The following is a 15592-nucleotide window of genomic DNA, read 5'->3' as shown; positions in this document are numbered from 1 at the left end:
GGGGGGGGCTGGCAAGACGTGTTGCTGGCCCCCCCCATGGATTTTGATTTTTGAGGGGGAAGGAGGGTCGTGCGAATTTCAAAACTAGGCGTGCGAATACGTGCGAATTACGTGCTAAATATCCGTGCAATTAATTTATGTATTTTCCATTGGGGGGGGGGCTGGCCAAACGTACGTCTACAGATGGGTGTGTATCATAATTCATAATAATATAGACTGTGGCATAGCCCGTTATCCAAAAATTGTGTAATAATTTTATAAAAATTGTATTTACTGGCAACTAGTTATAAGGTACAACAACATGTTTGACGTCAGGTACGAAATATAGTTGTAAATTATTAAGTTATAACACAGTAGGTATACGATTGTATTTTTAGCAAGAATTACCTATAAGGATATAAATCTATAATACTCTTGCGATGAACAATGAACTACTAAAATAATCTTGAGCGTATAAAACTACAGACACCCAAGTTATGCAGAGTGTGACGAGTAATAATAAATGATACATAAATATAAATTAAATGCACCGCGGCCGTAAAAGGACCGCGATAGTTGTGGGACCAATATTTCGCTCGGCTATACGGACAACGCGAGTTACATTATAGTACGAGACATTCAACCTGAAGGTTTTTTACAAATCGAACTTGAAAGTCAAATCGGATAAAAAAGCAATAAAAAATTAGAAAATTAAATTCTAACAAAACAAAAATTATCTAGATAGTTTATCTAATAACCATTTCATAGAAATAGATAAAGGATAGTAACAATTATTTTTATTTGGATAAGATAAAAAGATCTTATTTTCGTCTAGATAATGCACAACACTGATTATTGGATTGGGCACGGAGGTGTTGGGACTGTTTGTCGATGTTGCATGCGTGTGCTTGTTTATTATAGCTGGCAGGATGTCGGCTTCGTTGTTTGAGTTCCTAAAAGACAGTAGGTAGGTACATCCATTATAATATACAGAATGGTTACCGTTGTCTAGTGTGCTAAGAGATTCGTTGTTTGATACGTCATGCTGTAATGGGATGGATTTCAACTTATTTGACGCATCGCTGAATACACGAGAGCAATAGCTTATTTTGGCGTGAGTGGGTGGCTAGTATATAAGATTGACAATTTAAGCACTGAGGAATTGGCTGCTGTATGTGTTGTTATTGCACCATGCATAATATATAAACAGATGCATTATATTAATATTAAAACTATTAACTAGGTTAAGTAAACATGTATGTTGTATATGAAACCCAATTTAGTATTAAGTCCTAGTCAGTAAGTTTCAGAAGATGTATCACAAATGGAAACTAGGTTATGCGATAATATTATATAAGTGATATGTAGGAGTAGACAATCGTGGGTCCTTCAGGGGTGATCGCTTGACGAATGCGATCACTGAGAAACCTTTCGACGAAACAGCAATTATGTGTTACATTTTAATTATTGTGTGTAAACACGTATAGTGTAAGTAAATCGAAAGCGATCGGCATATACGACTGCAGTGGACTCAGGGCCGGTTTCACGTAATACTAGTCAGAGGTCGTGGTTAATGAAATTGATGACTTCAATTTATGAGTGAATATTAAATACATCCTAAAAAAATTGTCTTGCTACGCTCAAAATATCAAGTTTTTGTTTCGACAACCCCATACTATATCAATTTTGATTTTAAATAGATTACCCATGGATATCATACTATCATGGAACAATTACTATTTCTTATAACTTATAATTTATAACAAATAAGACGTATTAATACGTATATTTGAAGTTTTCCTTGAAAATCCAGTTAAGCAGCACTAAAAGGGTTATATTTGCTATTCCAAGAATAATGTCTTTTACTTCAACATGATTACCACCATGCATTTTTATTTCATATTTATGACTATGTTTACTTTATATTATTTTAAATAAATTAATATATATTAATATAAATGTGAATAGTATTTTTTCCCAAAAAGATACACAGATTTTCCCTATACAATTACGTGTTCTTACTAATCCAAATGGGACGTTAAATGTTACAGCACATATTTTGGAAAAAAAATGTTTGAAAAGTTTGCTCGGGAGCTAAACTAGAATTGTTCCAATATTCGCTAGTTCTGATTTGAAGTTTTTCGACCATAACTTCCAAAATGATGTTTGAGTGACTTTTTTTTGAAACTACAATCAAATCAAACATGTAAAAAATTGCTTGAGAGCTAAACTAAAATTTTTCTGGAGATAAAGGTGGCCTGTCCGCCAACGGCCTACCGGCAACCGTTTGCTATCCTGGGCACAGCGGGTATTATGCGCTTAATTAGCCTGTATAGAATACAGTAAATACACTGTAAGATATTTATTAAACGTCTATGGTGTCGAGGAAATGGAGAAGAAAATTATTACATTGAGGTCCTGAGCTTAAAATAGAACATATTTTTCCACTGCAGATTATTTAATTTAATTTATTTGTTTTATATTTGACAATGTGTTGACAGAAAATGTGGTTCAACGAGTGAGGAGTCGTCACGGCTCTTTTAAGCCCTCTCTATATCTGGCCCTAGTGTATTTATCCAATTTTGATTTTCGCGTAGAGTAAAGATGTTACCAAAAATATACAATGAAAACTAATGGGTACTTATATTATATTTTTATTTGTTATATCGTGTTTGGATGAGTACATAAATGTATTGAAGCTATATAGATGCAGAAGGACGATGAAAAAATTTATTGAAATAATGTTGAACTTGTCGATTGCCATATGTCTCAGAAAAATGGTTGCGATTATTATCTTATTTATTTGTTTTTTTATTTGCGGCTTAAACTGTTGAGTCATGATACTGTGTTGCCGGCTGGTCAAAATAATAATGCTTTAATACATTTGTAATTTTATTTTATTTCAAACATTTCTCTGCCCCCTCCCTCCTAGTTCAAAATATTAAAACATTTGTATGCATTAATTAGAATTAGAATACATATTTGGTTGACAATTTTAAAGTTTACAAAAAAAAAAAATTGTTGAGGAGGTTCATCCCACTAGGGAGTGTTCATTGAAATTTTTGATAATGATATGTTATAATGTTCACACATTTGATTCTCTTTTTATCTAATGCACACGAGTTCGATGGGTGTACCTATACTATATAATATATATCATATTATAATATGGCCGTTATGGGTATGAAATTATTATTGTAAATTTATAGATATGAAACGTCACAGTATGAACATGAACCTCAATCGACCATTGTGGTCTTAACATTTAACCCACCATTATTGTCTCAGTGATATGTTTTTGTCATTTACCGAGAAGGTTTCTCATTTCTGCGAACGCCGATGTCGGTAATTTCAAAAAAAAGAATTTTATTGATCTCAGTAGTATTGATATTATATTTTTTTATTATTATGACGTGAAAGATAATAATAAACAATAATCGAACACGTCGAGGAGAAATAATGAAAAATCATGACTTGCAGTTTTTTTTATGTGATATACTGTTATAAATATGCAAATATTATGATGCTGGAATAAGTACAAACAGCACATGTGCTTTCACGATAATATTACAAAATTGGAGTTGTGTATAGACACGTATGGTACAGACGTAAAGTTTAAAGATGAGAAGAAAAGAGACTCCGTTTCTAAATCGAATACCTTAACAATAATCGAAACCGTATGTTAAGTACCTACACTTTATTCCGTCGATGCAAATGATGCGATACATATTATTATTGTTAAACAAACTATTCTATATATTATTATTGCTGTTATTATTGTTATTATTACTATTATTGTTGTACTGTTGTTAATTGTTATACCATTGTATTATTAGAAACGTTTTAATAAACGCAAAACCCGTGTTACGAAATAATTAATATCAACGGAAAACAATTTCCGTTGTTTTGGTCCGTAAAATATTATTCAGGATAAGATTAATTACAGCGCGATATTGTACCTATAGTTTAAAATAATTAACAGTTTCTGCGAGTGGATGCATTATTATTATTATTATTATTATAATTATAATTATTATACATATTCACAGTAAACTATAGGACTGTGCTCGGTACAATGCACTACATAATATTATAGTACACTGAATACGAGCCAACATTTACCCTCAGAATGGTCCAGTTATTTTGTCCCCCGCGATCTTTATTTGTTGATTCACCAGTCAGCGCAGGCTTAATTTGCACGATCTCTCTGGCCGGAGCCTTTTACAACAACAATGCAACGGGAACAGATTGAAATGAAACACAATATTATTGTCTCCGGCTACAGTTTTATGATAATGACCACCGAGTTCGATAATACAATACATATTGAATGGGATAATACTATAATACACGTCTGTACCGCGACTTTCATCCAATTATTGTAGTGCATGTTAAATCAGAATTTTTGAGTATTAAATTGAAAATAATGATTTCGAGCTTAGAAATGGCATATACCTTAAATTGTTCAAAAGCTTCTTTCGTGTTTATTATAGTTTAGAATGTTTAGATACAAAAACAAAAATTATAGTATACTGGATGTGTGTCATTATGCTAAATGTAAACTCTTACACGAATAACATTTTTACCTGAAAATAAAATATGGTGTAATTTCCTATGCAATACTGACCTTCTCACTCGACGACACAAGTTTGGAATGTGTTAAAATGCTCGGCTTTTAGTGGAAAAGAATATAACTCTTATTACACGTTTAATTTTAAGAGATTTTAAAAACATAATTTATTTGATTTCAATTTTAAATTAAACTTTTAGTAGAGATAAAACTTTGTGTTGTCGTTTTTTATAAATAAACCTCAAATATTTATTGAACTTTTTTTCGAGTTGTATATGGACATATTATATTATCTCTATCCAAGATTCCTAAACATTTGTTAAATAGCGATCTCTTCCTCTCACATAGCCACAAGGATGCTTATCTCGCTCATAACAGCAATTAGGCAATTGCTGGACTTGTATTATATCATACATTCATTCAGCAAAAAATTTAATAAAAACAATACTGAGTTCATTTTGACAATAATTTAAAAAAAAACTAAGAAATATCGAAATTTTTTTCCCTATAAAATGCTCAAATATTTTAAAAAAGTGCCCGTTTTTCCTTAATTTTTTTTTGTTTTTCCCAACGCTTTTAAAAAGTACTGTGCATTTTTTACCGCTTGAGCACACCAACTAGATTCACTTTTCCATCAGAATAGTTGCTGAAATTAAAAAAGGAAGCATTATTTTGACTACTTTTCGTTTACATAGGTCACAGACGCACTAAAAATAAAAATGAAATACACTATAATATATCTTTGTAGGTGACTACCTATTTTTGAATGAGTTTACCATTCCTCATCGATCCTTAGATTAATTTGCAGCATTTTCCCAGTTAATTATCTCTATAAAATTCTGAATACGATTTTGGATACGATTAACAAGATTAATAGTATGTTGTACATTACATTCTATACACTCATATGACATATTTAAACATTTAATAAGTAGACTATTTGATAAATTTACTTTTTTCTAATTCACCAGGTTTGGATGAATTTAAGTTGACTATAAGTAAGGCTAAAACGAAATTGAGCAAAGGACGTCTCAAAAAAAATTATATAATTATGTAATCCTTTAAAAAAATTAACACACAAGCATTTTAGGGGTGTTAACTAACTGATAGCTTTCTCAGGAACTATTCATGTAGTACGATATAATATGATATAATATATATTTTTGTAACTAAATGTTAAGTTTTCCTACTGTGCCAAAAGTCTAGACTGTAAATGCATTTTCAAATAAAAATATATATGTACAAGTATTAATTTTGAAAATTAAAATTTGATTATAGTAATACACAATATTTGGATGTATATAAAAAACGATTCTTCATTTTTGGATGGATCTCTTCACAAATAGATAAATTCGTCTCAAAGATCCACATATTATGTAACTGCATTGTTCCTCTTATTGAATTTGAACTTTGAAGGAATTGTAGGGAGGGGTAGGTATCCGAAATCATCTGTGTAAAAATTTTAGGGTGGACAGATGACTATAACGTCACCTGCGTAGCCTGCAGTGCTGGCGGATTATGTGCTCCAGTGACTTGCGAAAAAAACTAATCTAGAACTTTTGTTATTAATTTGTAAAGTATTTCACTACGTTTAATGAGTTTCATATGAAAGTGGCACGCCTGGATCTGTTTCGGCGGATCGCATAGGTCGGGGCTCCGTTCTGCGGCTCACGTATTATATTGATTTGGCGTTTCGTGGATTCAAAGTTTGGCATGTAAAAGTATTGGGTGAACTTGGTGAAAATAGTTACATACCTATAATATTATATTAAGTTTATTATTAATAATTTAATGTATTTAAATATTGTTTTGTGTCTGTGCGTAAGATATATATATATATATTTATACCTATGTCTTATAACCTATAGCGCTACAATACCTATACGTATACAGTTATACATATACAATAGATTATTAATCATGTTCATAAATTTAATATTAAAATATGTTTGAAAGGTATTTTGAATGTTTAGACGGAAAACTTCATATTTGTCTAATATTCTACATGCCCGTTCGAAAGTGGTATAACGTAGGGATAGTTGCACCAAATATTACATGTTTAGGTAATGCGCTAATGCCACAGAGCAAGGTCTGACTATTTTTTATTTGTGTAGCAGTGGTCAATCTTTGATTTGCAATTCACAGTAAATATGACGCGGGGCACACGTCATATTTCTTTGCTCAATCGACACTTCACCTACACCGGACAATATTTATTTGATATATGACCTAACCAATAGTATACAGTACCTAAACTTACAAAATACAATAAGTGGCTTGGCGTGGCGCGTTGGCTGCTACCAGTCGCATTCCGCGACTGGGAGTGAGAAACGGCCATAGTTACTAGATCCCGGATGGGTGACCACTCGGGTTCATAGGAGTTAAAAACCTTGCCATACATATACACGTGTTTGCTACCTACCGTAACAATTGTAAAAACAACCTACCGTACCAACCTTATCCCTATCGCTACAACAGCTAATGGCCTGAGTCACCGGGCCTAAGTTCAATAAAAAAAATAATACAATAAATAACAAATTATCATTTAGGATAGGTATAGAAAAATTAAGATAACAATAATAGAGGTTACACATACCTAAGATATAATTATATTACACAATGTAACAAAATCAATGAATTACAATATTAAAACTAACCAAAATAGGTATGGTCTATTGGGCGGTCAATTGATTGGTTTTTACTGTAATTGATGCTATGTATAATATTCTGGGCCTAATGCTGTGGTCAAAAGTAAGGTGGACCGCAGATCAAATGATCATATCAATATTCAATAGTTCTCACGAATCACGCGGACGGAGGTAGACGAAAGGAGACTGCAGACCGAGAAAAATCTGCTATCGAATTAACCATCTAACTAGTTAAAACTTCTGCGATGTAGCCGTAGGTAAACTCAGAGCGAGTAGGGTCTCCTAAATTGTGAAATAATACGATGCACGTACCTATTGTAATTTAGGTATGTATCCACATAAATAATTAATCCTTGGCTAACAGGGTCAAGTCATAAGGAGGGATAACCAAAAGTTCACCTCCGCTGTAGGTAAGTTCAAAAAAATAAAAATAAAAAAAGGTGTAGCTTGATTGTCTATTTAAAAATTTAAAACGCCGTGTGATTGTAGCTTTATTATTTAAATGTTTCAAAAAATATATAATATGACGGCTATGAAACATCGGAAAAATATACCTCGTGGTTAACGCCACTAAATAAAAAGTAAAAAAGTCAAGGAAAATTGTTCATTGAGTATATTTAAATCAATAACTCGTTAATCGTTATGATAGGAAATAGAAATATAGAAAATAACAAATTACTATTTATTTATAAATACAGATCACTACACGATACTACTAAATAATAAAACTGATATTAATATAAAATTAATGACACAAAGAATTATTACAAGTATTTTGCATTGATATATATTCTTCAATATATTTTACTTTTGACTGTGATTGAGAGAGAACGAATAGCATTTTATAATTGAAAATTGAAATCATGTTTGACGTCTGTTTCATTAAAATATCATCCATTACCGATTTTTTAGTTTCTGTCATTGCTATTCGAACTTCAGTTTGGTTTTTGCACGATTGCGATTAATGGAAAAATATTGTTATAATAATATGGTATACCTACTAAATGTACTGAACTATATTTATTTATTTTGTATGTGATGTTTAATAAAATTATGTATTTGCATTTACATTAATTGGAACACCATCTTGTAGCTTTAAGAGTTTTATTGAAAAGAAGCAAAAATAATTTTAGGGTTTCGTGCAAAAGTCATAAGTCATAACTTTGTAATTATGTAATCAATTCAAAGTCGCTGGAGTTTTGCTGTTTTAAAGATAAAATAATATTTTGGGTATTTTGTTATACAGAAAAGAACTCTACAACAGAAAAAAAGGCACTTGGTGCTTTTGAATTGTAATAATTATTGATCGTCTCACCAATTAATTATGCTTGTACCGTGTAATTAGGCGCTTACTCGCAGTGGCCGTTTTGGATTTGAATAGAATTTCGTTTGTCCGATTTAATTACAAAACACTTTAACCTGTTGCCCTGAAAGGCTGCGTGCCTGAAATCGAAACAGAATGTTATTGTAATAATCGTAGTATTGTCCAAATGAATTAATGTATATAATAACGTTCGGTGGTGACTATTTTGTAATCGTGGATTATTATTTATTGGCAATATGCCAATATCGTGTTATTTTGTCTGCAGGGCCGAAAAACCATAATATCCGGATATTTTGGACGTAGGATACATTTGACTTAAATCAAATTCCGAAATAAATGTTGGATTCAAATATGCAATATACGTTTTCCCTACGTTATATAATTTTACGTCACTACTGTACTATAATTATATTACTAATTCATTTGTTTATAGCGAGCGGCTTTGAAAAAAGTATCGGAAGTGAAAAAATATATTGATTTTATATAATATGCACATAAAAAAAGCAATAAATTCGTTTAATAATTTCCTAGAAGCTCGTAAAACCCGAGATCAAAGTACGAGTAGGAACTACGCAGAGGGTTCTTGTCGGTATATACTTATATGCGCTTCACTCCCGAGAGAATAATATATAGAATTCACTTTTTATTCCTTCGAAATCTGTATTAAAATATATTTGATTACTTTAAAATGTGCTTGAACTTTTTATCTTAATCTATTTACGTGTTGCCCGTACACCAATCAAATATGTTATACAGCGACTTTATATTGGGTTAAATTATTACTTTACGACTTTCACATTTATAATATAGTCTCTTTTATTTATTCTATACGTTAAATCACAAACTCGAGGATATTATATTGCCGCGTCAATCATTATTTAAACACATAGGTATATACACACATACCTAACTATATAAATATATTCAAGTAAAAAATTGTTAATTTAAAACATACTCCTTATTTTTAAAATTAAACTTTATTCTTAAATCATGTTGATCACGTTTCTGAGTGGCGTATTGGGTAAAAAATATTTTACGATTTCCTCGTGCCAACTTCAAAATCCAATTTCAATAGGTATTCCATTTATTCACACATATCAACCAAACAAGTTACTACATATTTAAAAGTATTGATTTGAATTATAGTTTCCACTTTCCTTTATGTACGATTTATTTCTGATTGTTTGATATTCGGCTGTTTACTGGCTATTTCGGTGTCTATTTTCACAGCAAAAAAATAGTGAGATCACTCTTTTTTTTAAAAGAGTAAAATTCTTGCATCATGTTATTTATTATTCATTAAGTTTAGGAGTATACACGATTGGCTTTACTTTTCAAACTTCAACTTACAATATTTTTATTGATCCTCATAATGCCCTTGGCTGATGAAGATAATATATATACAAGATTAATATAAATGTTTTTCAATTAACATAATATTTTATCGATGGCAAAATTATAAAGTATACCATACCTATATTACACACCAGTATTTAATATGACGTTTACCTAAATCGCACACCTATATAGGTAGCTACTCCTAGTTTAATAAATGATAGACCTTAATATTTATTAGTTCTAACAGTAAATGGGTCGTGTAAGGTACATTCCAATTAAAAAAAAAAAACATTATTCAAAATGGACCTATAGAACCAATTCGGATGTTTCAGAACCAACTGAAATACCATCATTAGTATGCAATACGACTGTACTATTATTGTTTAAGTTAATATTCAGCGTGGCCCAAACTATTTCATGTGTTAATAACGCGATTTAGGTAAGCTCATGTAGCAATATAGGATTAAACTATTTTAAGTACCTAAGTACCTATCCTGTAATATTTGAAGTTGTGTCACTGTAGAAACTCTCATCCCTTTACACAAGCATAACATGTCATTTATTATTTAACACAACTTTTATTTACTGCACCGTATACATATTATATACTTATATAATAAGTAAATTGAAAATATATTCTTTAATACTACAAAAAAGTATGTGTAAACCTTAAGTGAACTGTGATGTTTTTTTATTGTGCAACACATTGATACCTTGCTGTATGGTAAGTGTCTTGTTATGTTGAAATGTTTTTGTATACCTACCGTACGCGTTTTAAGGTATAATATAATATTTTCTGTCCATTGTTTAATAAAAAAGAAACATATGCTTTATACTGTGGGTTCAAACAAATATCAGTAATTTGTAGTACTCGTATATTTTAATAAATTGAGATTTTAAGAATTGCTGAGAGTTGTTATTCCGGGGAAATGCATTATACGAAACAATAGATTCTATTTTATATAAGATTTATGATAGGTAAAATGCTATATGTTGGAATTGGAATAATTAAGTTACTCAGCTGGTGGAATATTATGCCGCTTAAATGCTCAATATTGATCGATGTTATTACTTATTATAGTTATTAATTACTAATTGTACTATTCGTTGTCAGCCGTTCGGTGCAATCACGTTTGCGGAATTATTAATACTACAAACTGTAGTAATGGTAATATAATAATGATTGTTTATTGATGCATTTCATTACTTTAATTATATTGCCTGTCGAACGTATAATGTTTCCTTTTGTGTTGTTTGAATAAAATAAGAATCATATAAAATAACATTATACCGACGCACAATACAAGCGATGCAGCCTGCTACACTTTTTCCGAAGGACAGTGGTGCAATTTGAATTTTATTATAATGGTGTATAAATTTAATCAAGTCAATTTTTTTCATTGCAGGCCATTTTTCTTCATTAATTTCTTTTATTGGCAGCTACATACATAATATACTGATGAAAATGCCACTAAAAGTCTCATTTTTTCAAATCACTAAAATTGTACAGCTGTACACAGCTCTATTTAAAACGACCAACAATGGTGTTTTCAATGCTGAACATCGAGGCGCAGACGAGTTTTGTTGCAGGCGATGCACCCTCGAAGATCGGTTTATTTAATGAGCTGCCGTAGGTTTCTGCGGATTCATCATCCACCGACTGGGTACAGTAGAAGCTGGTTTTCGGTCAAGCCCCCTGGGAGTGCAGGCCCGACCGAAATCGTCCTTACGAATTACCCAAGTCCTGCATTTCGATAATACATCTCGTTGGTTTTTTTTAACCTTGACTTCGCGATTGACGTCTATAATAGCAGCGGCGCAAATCGTTTTATAGGGTCTATACAAATTTACTAGACGGCATCCACCAAGCATCATAAATCATTACGAATTTTATGAGCTGATCCGTACAATATTACATTGAATTTACAATAAAATTATTAATTATACATTCTTTTAACCTTTACCAGCTACTATGACCCACCATTTAAGTACACACAAACTTACCAAAACACTAATTTGCATTTGGCATTTGTACCATTGTGTAGTAGCCCCAGCAGAAGTTAAAATTGAGAAGCCGTCGTCAGTCTAGTCGTTGCCGCTAGGCACGTGACACTGGAACCCGGATGTTTGAAATTCAACTCAAAAACCACATCAGTAATTGTTATACAATTTGTACAAATTTGTAACCACCATTAAAAAATGTGTACTCCCCCCTTCTATTTTACGGACCCAACTTAGATGCAGCCGGAGAAACATAATATTCTATTATAAAAATTGTGATTATTCATTTATAACTAGATTATAAAAAAATTAAAAGATTTTACTTTTGTTTTTTTGTATCATTTGAGTAACAAAAAAAAATAAAAATAAAAATAGCTAGAACAATGAGTCGTTAATGAGTATATCCTCTAAATATGAACAGACCACAAGAAGGGGAGTTTCATGTTATTTTTTTAATTTTGTGCGTATACCTGGAAGAATTGTTTTAATATTATACCTATATTACTACGTTTTATGAAATAGTAAGTGCATTTAAATTAAATATGTTATAGATAATAATGATAATATTATATAATATACAAAACATGTTTTTTATGGTTTTGTTTAGAACAAATGTTTACTTTAACTTGATTTGGCATGTATTTTTCTAACCTGCAAACCAGGGTGTACAAATTTTGGAATTATGGTTACAAATTTGGACAAATTGTACAACAATTACTGATGTGGTTTTTAAGTTGAATTTCAAACAGCCGGGCGCTACACGCATCTGTTGCCGTTGCAGGTTTGGCCAGCAGCTACGAAGCCACGATATTGAGGCCGAGGAGACGATCCAGTTTTATATGCCGAAAATGCCGGTGTGATTTAGTGTAGTTGAGACAGAGTCTACGGTCCTGATGACCCGGTAAGAGCTTTGACCGAGTATAAAAACAGTTCGGTAACCACAAGAAACGGACTAGGTGGCGACCGCGGTCAAACCAAACGTCGCTCGTTGAGGAAGAGATTCGTCCGGCACATGTCTTGTTGTGCGGCTTGATGTAGGTGCCTTGTGAGTAATATACTTATCTAGGATGTATTAGGTACCTATTATATGCTAAGTTGATTTTACACATAAACATTTTTTATGTTATGTTTTTGAATTGGTTTTTATCTGATATAATATTATACTATTTAAACGCGTGTCAACACGCTAGTGGAAAATTAATTTATGCGGCTTGTGAAAATCGTGACTATATCGCACAGGTATATTTTGGTTTTTTTTTAACCTGTATAAAAATCTCATGCGAAACCTTTAATTCAATTTTCTAGCAAGTAACAAAAATTTTATCAACATAATATTATAATAGGTGGTTAAATAGAAAAACACTGCCCGAGATATAATATATTATCAATAAAAATAAATTAACTTTGACGGGTTCATTACGAGTATCTGAGTATACATATACCCAATATTAATAACAACTGGACATTTTTACAGCATTAGATCGTGAAATAATATTCTGAGTGATCCATTTAATAAGATAATTTCATATAAATATTATATTTTTAATGTATTATGTATTATGCATGATTATTTACACACCACATACAGTGTTTAAAATATACAGCTTTTGATATATTTTGTTTTTGTTATATTGTTATCAAATATAAAAAGATATCTATAGTACACGCTAAGAAAACGATTAGCTTAAAATATGGTTTAATTTGTCTTTACGATTATTGGACCGATAAAAGTTTTGCTGCTCCCTACACTTGTTGAAATTTAATGGAATTACGCCAATGCATGACCATCAGGGTTTGTAGTGACGAATAATCCTCACATGCTCACGTGTTCTAAACCAATCGTGTAACACTCCTACAAAACGCTAATGGCCATATAGTTGACGAAGCTGGAGTTCAGTAGAAAACAGAAGACTCGTTATTTTCGCATACATTTTAAGTAAAAACATTTTTCGAAAAAATGAAAATATTTAAAAGTAAAAAGTACAATTAATGAACTAAGTGTCTGAAATTAAATTTTTTTCAGATCTAAATACTCTAAAATAAAATTCTGCTACTGAACATAATAAATTAATAACATTTAATTATGTATTATTTAATATTAAGACCCAATTTTACGAAAAAATCAAGAATGATGCAACTTCCGGTTTGGGGATTTTAAGATCTGGCAACCTCGTCTATATATTAATATGTATAAGAGAATTTTAAACCTTGGCACCACATTATAGTTCCTCAGGATTGATCTTAACGAATTTCACAGCTTTAATCTACTGCAGGTACTTGTTGAGGTTTTGTGTTTCAATAACGTTCTAGAAATTGAATCATGCCAATTTATTTTCAGCGTCAGGTCAAATTTTTTTTCATCATAGTAAATACATGTATTTGAGTTATGTATGGTGCATGTTCACCCCTTGTATGGGATTGAAGGTTTATAGGTATGTTTAATATTTTAATGAATTAAAGAAATATTGGAAAAGTTGGTATGGTATCTGTTATATTATATACACATCAATAATATATATTACCTCTATGGTTCCTATACATATAATATAATAATATGTGATATGGTTTTCATGATATTATAATTTAACTTTTATGTATCGGCTGTTGGAGCGTTTGCAAATTTAATTGCAGGTCAATAACTAATAAGTCACGAAAAAAATAGGGGTGCCAAAGTACACCCTTTCCATACGACAAAGTACGCACCTTGGAAAGTGTTCAGTGTTTCGATTGTATCGTATAGACGGAGAAAATTATTTTTAAGAGTTATTATATAAAATATATATAAGTCCACGAGTTTAATCCCTTCAGTTGACAACGTGAAGTTTGACGGAAATACTGTTTATGAAGTCAACGCATATACCCATATATGATATTGATATACTAACTACTGGTGCGTGAAGTGTGAGCTCTTACGTTGATAAGAATATTAAAGATTAAAAAAAATAATAAACCCCAACGACAACGTCGGTAGAACATTATAGGCAGGTCTTCAAGCGGTGTACGATACAAATAAAAACTGTCTGTGCCAACTATAACATCAATATATTGTAAATATATACACTCACAATTCACGTCATAGTTACATCTCTAGAGAGTAGGAAATTGGGATGGCCGAGATGAAAACGGTATATATCGTCCGTTTAACGTCAAAGGATTTTTCAGCTGGATGGTTAAAACTTAATACTCAATGCACACATTGCTCTGGAGGTCGATCGAAGGAACTGAAGGTGGGTATATAATAAAATAATGTGCAACTTTTATATAAGTATGACCGTCAAAAACTCGGAACACAGCTAGCAACAGTGTTGCTGAACCGTTGAAACAGGCGGAGTGATGAGGCGACGACGAACAAATCTGAATAATAATAATAAAAAAAAAATAATAAATAATAATATTATATTCTACTACTATATTATTTGACACTGATGAGTTGTTGAGATTTGTGGTCTTTGGGTGAAAAAAACAGACAGCAGCTCTCCAACGCGTCGGATGCAGGTGAAAAAAAAATAAACTGAAAAATAGAAAGCCGACCTCCGTGAATAGAATTGCAACGTGCGTGCTCAAAATGGACTTATCGAGAAGTTGCTGCACAGACTGATAGAAAGTATTATGTGGCTGGTTGATGCGGGGTGGCATCCCCGCTGGCCCTTTTATCGGAAAGTCTGTCGTTAAAATCCGTTCACGTAACATCAGCGAACACGTGCGCCCCTCGCCGACTTGGTCGCGTATTAT

This window comes from Myzus persicae, unplaced genomic scaffold (genome assembly GCF_001856785.1).
Source record: "Myzus persicae strain clone G006 unplaced genomic scaffold, MPER_G0061.0, whole genome shotgun sequence".
NCBI lineage: Eukaryota > Metazoa > Arthropoda > Insecta > Hemiptera > Aphididae > Myzus > Myzus persicae.
The sequence above is the reverse complement of the archived record's forward strand: the minus strand, read 5'-3'. Positions refer to the sequence as shown.